The sequence below is a fragment of the Vipera ursinii genome, assembly GCF_947247035.1.
Source record: "Vipera ursinii genome assembly, chromosome: 6".
Classification (NCBI taxonomy): Eukaryota; Metazoa; Chordata; class Lepidosauria; order Squamata; family Viperidae; genus Vipera; species Vipera ursinii.
The window spans coordinates 75072821-75090275 of record NC_139515.1 but is presented as its reverse complement, the minus strand read 5'-3'; the positions used below and the strand labels follow the sequence as shown (position 1 = coordinate 75090275).

Here is a 17455-nt window from a genome sequence, read left to right as displayed (position 1 = left end):
GAAACAAATGCACAGGTATAGAATGTGGATACTTGACTTAACAGTTACACTTCTGTTTGAATAGATTCTAAGCTAAAGAGAATAAAGCGTATGATACAGATGCACTTACACTAGGGTGCACCAATAAGAGTACAGTTTCCAAAACACGAGAAATAACAGTTCTATTATACAGTATTCTGTATAGGCGAGACTTCACTTTAAGTACCGTGCAATCTTTTGGGCAACATATTTTTAAAAAGCTTCAGATAAATATGAAGAAACACAAACAGCAGACAATGAGGTTAATTAGGGGCCTGGAATCCAAGTCTTCTGAAAAGGTACTGAAGGCAGACATATAACAGCATTTTTCAAGTATTTGAAATAATGTCATAAAGAATGAAGCCAAAGTATATTCTTTAACGTTTTAAAGGCAGAACATAATAGGATGGTTTTAAGTTACAAGAAGGCAGATTCTGACTGAAAGTTAGCATAAACCTCTGAACGTTTTCTTGTAATCTCAAAATATCTCTGGAGATCCCGGGAATTAACCCTTTTATCATATTAAGGTAGTTTGCACAACATCCTAAGAAAATATATTTTAATAATTAACACTAATCCCTCTAACAAGGAGGCACAGCTAATAAACTATGATACATTTCAAATTTTTTAGTGTTATCAGTCAAATCACTGGTTCTGGCTCTTTCCTGGCCTAAGTCATTATATAAAGACACATTTTTGCTCCTTTCCTTGTATGTATTGAGAGGAGTAAGCCACAATTTCTGATTCAAAGACTCATTAAATAAACTCCAAGTAGATCTATACATACTTTGCTAGGCACTTCCTGTCACTGAAGACAATAACAAAAATAATCAGAAGAGTATTAGCATTCTTTTCCTTTGTGTCTCTGTCATGTTTTGCTTTGGGATATTGTTCCATTTGGTCTGTTTGTTTTGCTATCCTGAAATAAATATTAGTATGCATTCAAAACCACAACAGCTACTACTACTACTATAGCCACACAAGTTCCCATTCTGTTGGGCACTTTTTACATTCACTGATATTCAAACTATATTTTTCTTCTTCCAGGAAATGAGTACAAATTTGTAAAGCATCAATTGCTCTCCAAGATATTTCTGCATATTTTAGATTGAAAATTCTTTTAAAAACAAATATATTTTTGAAGTTTAATTATACAACTATATTCCTTTAATCACCCTGGGATTTCCAGGCCTGCTGGTAAAATCATGTCTTCAGGGCTTTTCAAAAGAGGATTAAGGTGAGGCCCAATCTTATTGTTGTGGGGATGATATTCCACCAGAAGTGTGGCCCCACTGAGAAGTCCCTTCTTGATCCCACCAGATGGACTTCTTTAAGAGACACAGAACCCATAACACACTCTGCCTCCCCACTCAGGATTGGGTAGATGTAACTAGGAAAAGATGGTCTTTCAAATAACCTGCAAATCTTAAGCAACTTAAAACTCCGTACCAGATTTTGGTATCTGCTTGCCATTTAAAGACATTTACAGCATGTAGGTGTATTTTCAATCATAATATGCAAACAGATTTGTAACCTGGTACATTGCATGGTAACCCTCCCTCCCTCACTCTGCAAGCCACACATCAGAAATGAATAGACTATCAAATCACCACCAGATGCTTGCTTTTTCTTAACCATAAATTCCCTCACCAAGTTCAAGAGAGGAACAGAATTCTGAATACCACTTACTGTAGAATGCAAACTATTCCAGAGAAATCGACCGATACTCTACTTTGATACTACTGATATTCTACTATGCTATCACATGATCAAAACCCGGCTGCTTGGCAACTGGTATGTTGTTTATGATAGTTGCAGTGTCCTGGAGTCATGTAATCACATTTTGTGACCTTCTTACAAGCAAAGTTAATGAGAAAGACAGATTCACTTAACTCAGGGGTCCCCAACCCCCTGGTCCGTGGACCAGTACTGGGCCGTGGCAAGCCAGCAACCGGTCTGCACAAACAAGAAAAGCCCCATCTGCGGATGCAGGCAGCACACAAAACCACACCCTCTCCGGTCTGCAGAAAAACCTCTCTCCATGGAACTGGTCCCTGGCGCCCAAAAGGTTGGAGACCTCTGATTTAACTAACATGTTAACTTAACAACTGCAGCAAATCACTTAACAACTGTGGCAAGAATGGTAATAAAATGGGGCAAAATTAACTTAACCACTGTCTTGCTTAGCAACAGAAATTTTGGGCTCAACTGTGGCTGTACATCAAGGACCTATCTGTATTTCTTCACGCTAATTTATAAAATTAATTATATATGCTTTTGAAGGCAGAGTCACACAACACTGACACATTTGTTAGCTCTTCAGGTGCCTTCAAACTGATATTCTAGATGTGCTGGACTACCATTTTCAGCATGTCCCAGCCAGAATAAGAAATTATATACTGACTCTGAAAGATGAGGAGTTTGTCCATCAGGAAGTCTGCTCCATATAGTTTTTGCAAGACATTTTGCAATAGTACATATTTTGTAAAACATTCTTTGCATATTCCAACTTTGTTTCAAAAATTTGCAACACTTCCCTTAAATTCTCTTTCCAGGATGACATCCACAGAGCAGATTATTCTCAATCAAAAGAAACATGTTACCCTATACAGGATAAACAGATTGAAGTTTGAAACTTACTAATAGATTTTCAGACAATTTGCAATAGATCATCCAACTCCCAGTTCTTTAACAGCAATAATATTTGCCATAGGCAAGTATTTATGCAATTTAGCATTCTGCTAAACACTCCAACTCAGGATCCATCACTTGTAAAGTTGACATTAATGGATTAATAATACATTCCAATATGATCTGATATCTAATCTTACATTTGATTAGGCATTGATTTTGTGCTTAACTAAATTTATGAACAATACAGTATTACAGATTACCTCTATCATAATAATTTCAGTTCTTCCTTAATACAAAAATTGTACCAAAAGTTAGCATTAATATTTGTTGCCTATGTCTATATACCAATTTCACCCTGTCATGCTACATATAAACACACAGACAAAACAGATTCATGTTTAATAATTTCGCCCGTTTAGTATTTAACTGTTATATGAACTCTGAAGAGATTCCAATCTATGAAAGCAATATTTTCAGTGATTTACCAAATGTTCATTCACTGTTTAGCAAAGAATTATATCCTTTTCTGCATCCTAAACCACTGAACTATATCTTTATCTTAGGAATTAATAATGATTCAGTATATAACTGGAAAATATGGAATCTTATCTTACTAGACTTATTAAACGCAAAACAAAACAAAAATAGTAAGGCACAATTTTAAGTCTCCCAGACTACCAAATAGACAGCATACTAGTCGTTTGAAGGATATGTTTCCTTTTCTTCTTAATCATTTCAGTTTCAATAGCAAAAATCCTGTTTTACTGCATACCTGAATTGCCTTTAAGAACTATGTAATAAGATTTATGACCATGCTAGTTCTCCCATTAAAGGCTGTTTCAGTAGAGTTGCCAGGCACTTAAGTTTTTATGGTACTTTTAATTTCACATCATGCTCACCAGAGCATGTAACAAAGCAAATTAAAATAGCCAGCAACATTTTCTAGACTTTTTTCTTAAGTATATGTGACTGAAACAGGAGAGGAAGTTAGCAAATGTGCTCCTTATCACAGGAAAAAAAATTACTTATTTCCATAGCAGAGATTATGTTCAATAATTAAAATGAGCCTTTATTCTTGCTGAAAGTTTTGAACTATAATAACTTGAAATGATTAGTGCAGGAACTCAGTGCTTGAATGCAAACTGTGCCTACAGGAACAATTCATCCACATCCCAGATGTTAAGGAAATGCTTATGGTCATTCAGTGGTAAACTAAATATGGTGAAAGATATTTTAATATTTCACATCTCTTGGTAAAGAATAAAGGCATTAAAGAGAGATTCTTAGAGCCAAATCGTCAAGTTTAAACTCTGCTGCCAGTGCTTACTTTTTAAAAGTTGTTCTTCTAGCCACTAAAAATATTACACTTTCAATTAAAAACAGAACCATTTTCTTCCATCCATGATTAAGAATACTTTTATAGCTGTGTTTGCTCCAGAAGACTGAAGAAAGATTTTTAGATAGCTGCCTAACCTGGGAGCTGTATAACAAAATCCCATGTTTTTGATTAAAGTGAAGGCGATGGGGAGGAGAGGAATTAAGTTATTCTTCATGATGATTTTTCCAAGGGAAAAAATTATGTCATTCTAGTACTAAAGCTGATTTTTTTATTAAAAAATTGCCAGTAAAAGGCAACTACATGAAAACAGTTGGGACTAGCCAGAAGATGACTCTACTTTGTATTTAAGTTGCCATCTATGCCTTTGAGAAATGAAACTGCCAAGCCTTACAGCCAAATATTTTTAAAAATCTTCACAGCCATTTGTTTCTAAATTGCAGCAACTTAGTTTCCATATAACCAGGCTGAACTAATATGACTTATTCTATTTAGAATGACAAAATATTTTAAAAATGCAGAATGCTAACCGAAAAACAGGTTGTCAGCACAATTCAAACAGAAAAAATAGACAAAATGATGAAACCAAACAGTCCACAAAACACAAACCCTTTGGAATGAAATAAAATCATTGTAACTAACTATGTGAATCCTCTTGCTCCCACAATTTTAGATTCAGGCTACAAAATTGAGTGGAGAAATGCCCAATATGATCTACCACTCTGAAAAACATAAAATAAATAAATCATAGGAACTCTATGCAGACAGGACAGAAGCAACAGAAATGCATTCACTTCAACACAAATAGTAATAAACAAAATGACACAGACAAACATCCATTGCTCTAGTTATTCAAACTCTAATCTGAAAAAATTTGCTTATTGAAGACTTCTCAAATAATATTATGGAGTAGTCTACAATTCTCATGAATAAATGGATTTTACAAATCCTGGGACTTACCGTATGCCCAAATTTGTAGCTATGCAAATACAGTCCTTTGACTCTAAACTATTTTGCAAATCTCTCACAAATACAATTTTTAAATATTTTGTATATTTTGTATGTGTAGCTCCACAGTTGTCTAGACAGCACTTAATCTATCACTTATTTACTAGACAGTCAGAAAGAAAGGATAGCACTGCTAAGGAATTCTGGAATATTCCCAAGTGCAGGGGTATCAAACTCGCAACGTCACATGACATGTTGCAATATGTCGTGACTTTTTTGCTATTGCGAGCAATGGGGTGGGGACGGTTTGATGCTCCTGGCCTGCGGGCTGGCAGTTTGACACACCTCCCCTAGTGGATTCAAAGTGCTTTTCTTTCTCATCACTGTAATAATAAAGTCATTTATAAATTGGTCCATAACCTTTTATTTTTTTAATATGGTGCTTGATTATGAAGTGTCTAAATGAAGCAAGAACCACTGAATGTGGTCTAACATCAACCTTATTTAAAATAAGCAATTTTAACACAGAGACAATATATCAGTTAAATTTGAAAATAATCAAATCACATACATTTCAGAATATTTTCAAGTCTGCTGTCTTTTTTAATGAAAAACATTTTGGCACTATTCAACTAGTATTTATTTAAGTTATGCTCTTAAGTTATGTGAAAATAAAACTGAAAAGAATCAGATTCCAGTTCATAATCCATACCTTTGTCTACTGTAAGCCAATAAAATCTTACTTTTCTTCCACTAGTGTATCCATAGAATCTTAAGAGAGCAACATTTTTCTGAGTAAAAATAATTTGTTAAATTAGGCCCTATTCATTGAAGCAATACTCCCAGAAGCCCAGTGCCGTTTTGCTGAGGTTTCAGTAGATTATTGCTTCTATTATGACTCAGAATTGTCAACAATAAGAAAGCTGATGGCCAAGTTTCTATTTGATATTGCTTGAATCAATTTTAGTTGTTGATCCTTAAAGACATGGACAAGCCAAATGGCTCTTTGCATCTGAGGCCATGTCCTCCTCATCTTTACTGGCAAATGTTATAAAGTCAGGGAACACAAGAGACATATCAATACACTTCCAAAAGTAGAAGTTCCCTGACCGGAAGGAAATTACTAAATCTTATCTCAGCACACATGTGCAGGGGAACCTTTACCTTTACCTTTTTATCTTGGCTCATAATGCTTCACCATAGCAGATTACACATTCAATTCAAGAACAATGTTAATCCTTCAGATGAGGTTTTCATAGCACAGAAAAGCATGTTCTCTCTCTCTCTCTCTCTCTCTCTCTCTCTCTCTCTCTCTCTCTCTCTCTCACACACACACACACACACACACACAGAGGGAGGGAGGGAGGGAGGGAGGGAAGATAGTTAAACAGACCCAGATATAGATAGAAGACAATATACAGTCTTACGATGGTCACATATTTATGTCTATGTTAAGATATATCTTTATACTTTCCAATGTTGGAAATAAATTATATCATGGGACCTGGGACTTTACATTAGCACAAAAGTTCTTTAAAAACAAAACTATATCTTATCCATTCAAATAAATATAATAAATAAAAGCACATTGAAGCAGATATGCTATGTAGGAAGAAACAGGCAAAAGGTGGTATTTAAAAATTGGGCTGGATTTGGCAGGGTCTGAAGAGAAAAAAATCCCACTGCTTCCCCGTGGGAAAGACAGCTGGATAACAACATGGAATGTTGCCAAATATTGTGTTCTATTCTATAACCCACTCAAGTCACTCAAAGCAAAGCAGGTCTTAATTCTTGAAAAGAATCCCTGGAGCCGTGCTTTGCATCCTTATCTTACCTTATTAAAATTTTTAAAGTTTATATGCTTTGGACCTCCTGTTTTCTTCCCTAGACATCTGTCCGTTCCTTGACATTTCACTGAAGGCTGATCTTCAGAGATAAAGGTGCCTTCTGAAAAGGTCTCTTTCAGAATTTCCCATATTGTTTCTCATTCATGATGAAGAATGAAGTATTTTTATTTAGATACTCAGTGAAAAAAAATCTTGTCTAAACTGAAAGGATAACTTTTAGTGCTAAAAGGTTATGTGGCTTTCTATCATTTTTTAAAAAAATTCCTTGTTCTATCAGACATGAGATGCTGACTTATGTTGTTTTATTGTTTGAACTGGATACAAATGTATGGTTATTTTGTATTTTCAAAAATAAATGGTAAATACAGAAATTATTTCTAATGGCTTTGTGAAGTTGGAAGAGAAGGCTGTCGGGTCAGCTATCTTTTAAAATATTCTCATTTAAAATTTCCCTACATGACTTATTTTTTAGGAAAACCTAAACACTCCTGTGCTTTCACTTTTCCCCCCCCCATAGTTTGAGTACTTGTGTTCCTATATTACAACATTTAATCCCTGTTATTATAATATAGGCATCTGATAATAGAACTTATATTTTCATATTTTTGCAAGATGACAGACTACTTATGTCTTATTTTGATTTCTATAGGTTAGCAAATTAGACAATTATTTTCAAATGCTGAATATTTCTGTATTTTTATTCAGGGATTTTATTGCATATAAACCAAATATATTTATTTGGAGAAGCACATGCACATACCAATCTTTTATAAAGACTGTGAATTCAAATTGACAACCAAGCTTCATTCTGTTTGGCTTCCACCTTTACATCAAAAATACTTACTGCACCAGTTTTAGGAGGTATGTTCAGTTGCTTATCTAAAATTAAGAGATGTTAAGATTTGAAAGACCAGCCCAAGGTTGATTCAGCCTTCCATCCTTCCAAGGTCGGTCAAATGAGGACCCAGATTGTTGAGGGCAAGATGCTGACTCTGTAACCCGCTTAGAGAGGGCGGTAAAGCACTGTGAAGCAGTAAATAAGTCTAAATACTATTGCTAATCCCAGCAGGAAAATGAAGAATTGGACCATTTCATTCAATATGAAATTGCAATTGAACACTCTCCTGTTGTCTACCTGATCAAACAGTGCATATTTCTGATCTGTAGTGATACCATGCCTCTATATCAATTCTCTTTCTTCTATTCCCTACTAAGGTCCATCCTATTCCCTGATTACTCCTTGCTCTCACAAGATTCAGCTTACTATTTCAGTACTAAAGAAATCATTCTTCCTTCCTTCAACTGATGCTCCAAAAGTACATACATTTCATACAGACAACACCAGGTTGCATTTACTTTTATATGCTTCCTCTTGAAGTTCCAAAAATTCTAGTAATAACTATATTTGGGGGGGGAGAGTTTTTGCATCTTCCTTCATAATTTTGAAAAGCTGAAGTGAGCTTATTAAAGCAGACACTTAAGAATGAACTATTAATATATCAGGGAGGTAAGCGAAAGCAAATAGGCTGCAAGAGAAATTCTCTGGATCTTTCAGAGAAGCCAATATACTGTTGCAGTTTGGCTTAAGTCATTTTGCCATTGCATGCCCTGAATCCAATGCTTTATTATTTCTTTAGGTTAGCAAATTAGACAATTATTATTTCTTTGACTTTATGTAATCCTAAAATAACAATTATTGCAGAGAGAGATAACACAGAATCTCAGTTTTTTCATAATGCTGTTCCTCTTTCATGACCTATGATGGTGAGATTGTTAGAAAGGGCAGCAATCCACTTGAAACCAGTAAAATCCTCAGCCACACTAGCTTGCCAAAAGTTGGCTTTGATTCCAATTAATCAAGGCTCTAGCCTCAACATGACATTTATATCTCATCTAGGAATCATAAAGGGGGACATGACAGCACAAAAAGGACAAATGGTCTTAAATTAGAATTATAGGCCTAATTGTACTCTATCTAGTAATTGTGCTGCCAATTTTGCAATTAAAAATTTATTAGCTATTAGAACTACGTTTTCCTGTATACAAGCAATCTTGTAATAGCTGCAACATTCTTTTTACAACCAAGGAGGTATGATTAGTTGAGGCCAGGGGTGTCAAACTGCTGGCCTGTGGGCCAGTTGCATCATACGGAGGCCGTGCCCACTCCAACCCTGGCAATGCGAAAAAGGTCACAATACGTTGCGACATGTCACATGACGCGACAAGTTTGACACCTGTGGTTTAGGCTGACTTCTTAATGGAGGTTTGGAAGACTCCTAAATATCTGAAGCATTTAATTTGTTCTATGCACTGAGTCCTTTGGGAGCAGGGCAGTATATAAACCGAATTAATAAAAAATTAATAATAAATAGTATCTGTGAATCTTACCATTTTAAAAGAAATTATTATTATAGGGAGTTGGTAATTAATAACAAGGTTTTCTTCCTTGCAGAATTGGGCTACGGCCTTCAGAATTCTCCTGAGCATAGCCTAGCTCACGGGTAGTCAACCTTGGTTCTTTTATGACTTGCAACTCCCAGAATTCCTGAGTCAGCATGGCTGGTTCGGGAATTCTGGGTGTTGGAAGTCCACAAGTCATAAAAGAGCCAAGGTTGCCTACCCCTGGCCTAGCTTATTTAATGACAAGAGCAACAGCATGGAGCAGTAGAGATACTAGTCTGCCAATTTCGGGTCTCTAAATCTAAATTTGGCACTCATTTAAAACATAATTTTAAAAAGAACTAGATCCATTGGGTCATCATTTCATAGGTATTTCTTTACCTAAACAGAGAAATAGAATGACCACAGGCAGCCAAAAAGCAAAGGGAATGACTTCTGACCTCGGGCTGTTTTTCCTACTGAATTTCTTTGTGGGAAGCTGGCAGAGAACACTGGATTCCTTCCTTCCTTCCTAACTCCCTCCCCTTCCCTTCTTCCATTGTTTCAACAGACTATGAAAGCTATTCATGACGGCTGCATCTTAATCTAAACTTGTTTTATCATAAAACCTGTATATCAGCAACATCATTCTTTTGTCAATAAAATTCTTGAGGTTATAAACAAATATTCTTGAAACTGAATTTAAAACATGCTTTGAAATTCAAATATCATAGCTTGCCATCTGTGCTGCCAATGATGTTTATTCACTAGATCCTATGAGATCAAACTGCAATCTCTTATAAATCTTCCAAAAAATATATTCCACTAGAGGACTAGTTTATTCACAAGAACAATGATGTTTTGCATTTATTCTCCTTCTAACAGTGTGTGTTACTAGTTTAACTTCAATTAAAATGCCACTGTTTCATATTTATCACCAGCTACCATTTCCATATGACAGATGAAAGCATGAAAGATGGTTTACTTGACAGTTTTCCCAGTCAGAATGAAGTTTATTCTAAATGCTAAAACAATAACACAAACCCACCCTTCCTCCCCCCCCCAAACAGTTACCCAAACCTTAACTGATATATTTGGAAATAAAAAACTGCTATTGAACTTTTCAATATAAATCCCAGTGAGTTTAGAATGGTTCAATAATTAGAAGCACAGGATGATAAGATATTCACTGAAGAATATAGAAAGAGGATTCAGAGATCACAGCATTTTCCTTGGTTGCACATAAACTATTCCACTCAAATGCTTTGAATTGAATTTTAAATTTCTAGGAACAAATGGATTTATGTAAAGTATTTACCTGATTAAAACACCTAACTATAAGCCGTGGAAATGAACCACTAAGTGAGGAATCTTGTATCCTTTGAGAATAGAATGCACTATTGACACTGATGTTCTTTCCCCCAATTTCCTATAATGGGATGTGAGGGGGAAAAGTCTGAGGAAAAGCTAAATACATTAAAAGTAGTTTCATCTGTATCCTGACTAAAGCTATAAGGAAAGTATAAGAAAAGGTACCCAAAATAAACTAAACAAAAAACAAGTATATTTGGAGTGGGAGTTGCCTGAGTTTATCATCAGAGTATAAAAATGTAATTTATGCAGCTTGATTTGCAGAAATTATTAGGTGATGTTTTAATGCAAATGGAGACAAGCACAATTATTAATGTTAATAATTAAGAGATACAAAAACGGAAGTCAGTAAAATTTTGGCAGCCTGGAATTATGGCCAATCACTGAATAATCTTAAGTAAATCTGGCTTATTCTTTCCATTTATTTTGTTGGCTTTTTTGTCATGTTAATAAGAGAAACAGTCTAAGTCTCTAGCTAAAAGTTTAGGACTGAACCTATCTGTGGTTCATTAGTTGTGCCTATACACAGGGAAAACTAGTAGGTGTGATCAGAAAGGGTGTTACATTATACATTTTTAGTAGTACAAGCTTAAAAAACAACCTAATTAAAAACGGAATCTACATCTAAATACAAGAATGATAAAATTATAGGCATCTCTTAAAACTGAATCTATGATTTTGTAATTCTTTCACACATAAACACCATTAATGGAAAAAATATATTGGTGGGAAAAATATAATTGTTTTTTTTATCTGACAGAATATTGTACATGTAATAAAATAAAATGCTTTTGCATTGTATGATCTAGGAAACAGAAATGAAGCAAAAGAATAGTTTGTTTTTGCCAGTCCAATGATTTATTCACTTCTAACCCAGTTTCCAATCAATAAAAACAATGCCTATATATCTGAACATCACCAAGTGTGGTACACAGACTTCAAATTGAGTTGTTGGAGGTGGAAGAGTTCAGATATAAGAACAAAGATGTGGGGAGGTACTGACTATGAAGCAAATCATAAACTGCTCATAAGTTTCAAGTAAGCTAAAGTACAACAAAGCCAATCCATTTCCACCATATGATATTGAACTTTATCCAGTATTTTCAAGGAGAATATCAGGAATTGCTTTGAAATCCCAAAGCAATTGGATGTCATCCTTGGAAATTGCCAAAAAGGGAAGAAAAGGCAAAGCCATGAAAGACGAAGATCTCAGAAAGGAACTGAACACAGAATTTCAGGCAGTTTATAGACAGACAAGGAAAGGTCTCTAAAAGCACCGGAGATTGAAATAAATAGGTGAGAAAAAGGAAAGTCTTCCAAAACTTGTTGAAACTCAGAAGGAAGTTCAACTTTAGATTGAAATGCTAAGGAACACTAGTGGACAGACAGCGACTGATTAAAAAAGGATCAAAAATAGAAAAAAAATATCCCAAAATTCTGTACAGTAAAGATCTTATTATTCAATATACTTCAGAAGATTTCACCATTTACAAGAACCTCAGATACTAAAGGATTACATTAGATTAGCATTCTGGTTATTACCAAGTTGGAACTCCACAATTTCTGCTTGAGTACAGGACTGGACTAGAAGACCTCCAAGGTCCCTTCCAACACTGTTATTCTGTTAATAATTTACATAACAATTACAGATATATGGCAAATAACAGACAAATCTGTAAATGTTCTAACCAAACTAAACTAGCATATCTAGTGAATATAGTGGGACAGATGAATTTATATACCAATACCAAAGAAAGGAGACTTTACAAAATGTGCAAACTATCGGACAATATCCTTGATTTCAAATCCTAGCAAAATAATGCTTAGGATAATCCAGATTAGAGTCCCACATGGAAATGGAGATACCAGATGTTCAAGATGGTTTTAGAAACTGCTGGAAAAAAATTATTGCTGGTTCATGTTGCATAATTGAGAAGACTTTCAACTGTGTCAACCATGTCAAGATGTCTAATGTTCTGAGGAAAATGAAATCCTAAAATTTTCATTGTCCTCATATGAAATGTACACATAGAACAGGAAATCACACTTGATGAACATGGCAAAAGTGATTATCATCAGTAAAACAGTATAGTCTCTCTTTAATTATTCAAATTATATGCTGAGGGAGCATATATTGAGGGAAGCTGGTTTTACTACTGGAGAAAGAAACTAACAACCTATGCTGTGATAATGACACTGCTCTGATAGCTAAAATTGCAAATTATCTATTAACTCTAGTAATAAAAGTCAAGAAAAAAATGAAACTAATATTAAATATAAAAAACCAATCTAATAATAATAACCACAGCAAACAGTCTTAGAATTAGCAGTAAAGATATTGAAATGGCTTCTGCTTTTTAGGATCAAATATTAAAAATAAATGAATCAGCAGTAAAAAATAATAATACACTGACTAGCATTTGGTAGGATAACAGTAAAACCTTGGAAAAGATATTGGGTAGGATAGGAATGAAGCCTTGGAAAATTGTATGTCAGAATCTATGACCTATCTATGTATAAAAAGATCAGACCTTGCAATCGTTTTCCTTGTGATATTCTATGGAGCAAAACTGGACTTTACAATTTTAACACTGGGGAAGACCTCTGAGAATACTGTGAATAACCAACAAAACAAAACAAATGAATCATAGAATAAATCCAGAGTTCAGCTTAGAGAAACAGCATTTAAACACACATACATCCTGCAAGACTTCCAATGTATCTCTGGGAAAATCACAGTCATCCTCTGTTGGATTGAAAAGGAGATGAAAGCAGAACAGAACAGAATAATAAGAGTTGGAAGGGACCTTGGAGATCTTCCTGTGCAACCCTCTGCTCAAGCAAAAGACCCCTATACTGTTCTGGAATGGCTATCCAATCACTTCTTAAAAACCTCCAGCGATGGCACACCCACGACTTTTGAAGGCAACCCATTCCACTGATAAATTGGTCTCATTGTCAAGAAATTTCTTCTTAGTTCTAAGTTGAATCTCTCTTTGATAAGTTTCATCTGTTACTTCTTGTCTTGCTTTGGAAAATAAGTTCATCCCCTCTTCTTTGTGGCAACTCCTCAAATATTGGAAGACTATTATCATGTCACCCCGAGAGGACATGGGACAAGTCATTGTGGAGAAGTCACTAAGATTTAATGCTGATTTGATGGCACATAATCATATAAGATGCTTATGTTTCCATTAAGCAAAAAATGAGCATTTATTTGTACAGATATAGAAAAAAGTTCATTTCTAATGTAAGCATTCACAATACATCTAATTGCCCAATGCACAACTGCTGTTTCAAATGTGAAACAGGCTGTTTTCTAGTATTTTAAAATGTTTTGAATGTAGACCTGAGTAATCTGAATTCAGGGACAGCTTTAATCCAAGCTAAAATATTTTTGGTGTGTTTGGAACAAACTATTTCCCACTTAAATTAGCAGATTCACACAATATTTGAAATGAGATGCTTTGCAAACTTTGTGTGCATAACTTTTTGAAAACAAGCATTGTGCACATCCCTAGTTATTTGCTATATAATAAAAAATCACAACTTTACTTAAAATTCTCCAATATCTTTTTGGAATCTTTAACATATCCAATACTGGATGATGACTCATTTTTCAAGAAATTTTCTTACTCAAGTGTCTTTCACAGGTATATAAACAGTCAAAACAAAGACATTAAGAAATTAATTTGATGACCAGAGGTTTTAAATAAACTGCGTTTATACTATAAATACTAATAAAAGAAAATAATAGTTACTATAACAACTAGCTTTCTTCACTTACTGAGGCAAAGAAATAGTTACAAATTATTTATATTGGTGATTCAAATCATTATTTAAAATCTTGTATACTACTTGCAAGTATGAAAACTGAGTGTCAAGCCAAATTTTGTTTACTCAACAAAGACACATTAAAGTAAATTCAGGCTTATAATTAACTACTCTCCCTGTCAATAGTGACAAGGTAAGATTTCCATCAACCAAGTGTAGTTTCTTCAAGAAACGCAAAGCGTTCAATCAAATCCAATACTAAATCATAGTTACAGTGCAATATTTTTTTCTAGACTCCACCAAAATTTTGTGGTCTCTCAACTTTCCTTCTCCTTCATACAGCCTCCAAATTACAATTTCTGTTTTTCATTAATCGTTAGTTGTTAAGTTAACCAAAACATTAAGCTATAGTTAGTGGGAAAACTCTGCTTTATAAAGTAACTTTTTGGTTAGCTTGTTTTTACTAAACAAATTAAGTTTAAACTGCTGTTTAATTAAGTACAATCAAAAAAGCAAGCTAAGGTTAAAACAGAAGCCATGCTTCCATATCCATCTTCACAGCCACATCAGGGAGGATAGTATGCAATCTAGAAGAGTTTAGGCTCCCAAGACAAGTTTAATGGTGTGGTTATATATTTCCCTTGTTTCCTGAAAAGAAGATGGTGAGGAAACAAAAAAAGGGAAAGAAAAGCATTCTGTCCTAGCCTTCAAATTTAAGACTAGGCATAGAGCGCAAGGCTATTATAATTTACATCAAAGGTTTGAAACAAGAAAGTCTTATTCCACCATATTAAGGGCAGAGGGAGGATCCTTCAACAAACAGCAAATATTTCTCTTATCTTTTTGGAAGCAAAAAATGGAAAAGGCATGCAGCAAAATGGAAGAAAGGATTTAAAGATACCAATGAAACATGATTAGAAAAAGGAACACAGATTTGTCAGAAAAATGGACAAGAAAGGGAAAATACAACAACCTCCGATATTTTGTTTCTAAATATAAAATAAACTAATTAGAGAATCAGTAAGAAGAATGCACATACAGATTTAAAAGTCATTCTCTGCTTAGGCATTTTTCCATATTAAATGCGATATATTTAACTCAAATTGTATTTTTCATGCAGGAAAGGCTTATGTAGCACTACCAGGGCTTTTTTTCTCATAGAACACTCAGAACGGAGTTCCGGCACCTTTTTTGGATGGAACCTTGTAGGGTAGGCAAGGCGGGTTGTATGACATGTGTGAGTTCCGGCACCTTTTTCTTTTACAAAAAAAGCACTGAACACTACCATATATGTGCAGCAATAGGCTCAACAATACAGTACAGAAAATCTGACTCGGATGACTGCTTTTAACAAATCATACTTCAGCAAATTACTTTACCATTACTTTTTAACATTTTATAATAATATATATTGTTTTATACTACTCTTCCTTCAGCAGGGGTGCACACTGGTTTATAAAAATATGAATCTAATCTTAAAGAAAACAGCATAACATCAACAATCCTCAATAATAAGTGTAATATATGAATGAGACCCAAAAAAGCACAAACTGTCTTAGAATAGTTATCTCTCAATTGAGGAAATATGCATAAATTGTCATCTAAAATAAGATACTATGGAGGCAGATGTATTTGCCTCCTTGTTACAGCGCTGCCACTGAGACGACCCGTCTATTCACCACTTCATTGTGATCCAAACAACTCTATAAAATCACAAGTAGGGCTTCCCCAACTGTACAGATAATACTGCGTAAGGTTGGGTCTTTTAACTATTTGGTTTCTAAACCGTGTATAGCTTTATAGGCTATTTCAACAAACTAAACTGGACCCAGCGGTCAACTAGTGCTTTCAGAACTAATAATATATGGGCTCATTTAGCTGTTAACTATCAAATGCATCATACAAGCCAGCCACGATTTTTAAATTTTAACGGAAATCCTCAATTCTGACAGGCAGATTAAATTCTCTACTTCTTATAAAAATATTGGCTTATTATCTTAAAAGTAGTAGTTAATTCCTTCATATATGTGCTTTCATGTTTTAAGAATATAATTTTCTATTTGATCTAAAAATTATTCAATAAAAATAAAGATCAGACTTCACTGCTTTTGGCCATTTTATTTACAGGAAAAAGAATCACCTCTATACTTCTTTTTCCTTTGTCTTCAGGAATAAATTTACCATTAAAGGCATCCCTCAATATTATATATAGGTAGTTCTTCAGGTTCAAAGAAGACAAGCTGTTGTGCAATTCACCTGTGGAAACTGAGGTGACTCTGCCTGGAATTGCAGAGTGTAGTTCAATGAGGACACTGGAAGTCCATTGCTGTGATAATTGTAGGTGTTATTCTGTGACGCCACTCAAGTTTTCTATCAGATTTTGGTGATGTCTGTCTTTAAAACCAAAGGAAGCTTCATAGCAGAGGGCTTGCCAGGCAGTTTCTAGTTCCTTTTGCTGGATGTCACTGGGGTGTAGGGTTTCTTCCACAATGTCTTTGCAGTGCTTGCATGGACAACCTCAAGATCACTTCCCAGTCTCCAATATACCATAGAGCAAGGGATACAGTGGTCACCCATTTTGATGACCTGTCCCACCCACTGCATCTGCATTTCGATAATCAAGAGACTCAATGCTGATGGAATTCACACTATCCAGGAGCTCCAGCCTGAAGACACGGTCTTGCCAATGAATGGAGAAGAGAAAACTTGTAAGCCGCCCTGAGTCTTCGGAGAAGGGCGGGATATAAATGGAATTAAAATAAAATAATAAATAAAAATGTGAAAATCCTCCAATTACTTGATGTATGTACAGAGTCCAGGACTCACAGGCAGAACTGCACAGAATCTTATACAGTGGGAGGGGCAGCATATATATCTGGTAAATAAAACCAGATAGGAGAGAAGAGATAACACATCTCTGTAGACTTTCAGCTTTGTGGAAATACAGATATTATGCTGATTGAACACTTCAGGATGCAACCAACCTCGATGCTAGCTGGCTCTGCTGATCCTGAAGTTAATTTCTTTATCTGAAGATTCATCACCCGAGATGATGTTTTATAAAGTATTTGAAGCTATTTATTTTTGTCATCAGGATGTTTTGGTTTTATATGGTTGGTATTTGGCATGGGCAGGTAAAGTTGTTCAA

General features: G+C 34.8%; 1 protein-coding gene across 1 annotated transcript in view; it reads right to left on the bottom strand.

Moving 5' to 3' along the window:
* Positions 1-17455, bottom strand: part of WNK1 (WNK lysine deficient protein kinase 1) — a 141169-nt gene that overhangs the window by 115686 nt on the left and 8028 nt on the right. The window lies entirely within an intron of this gene.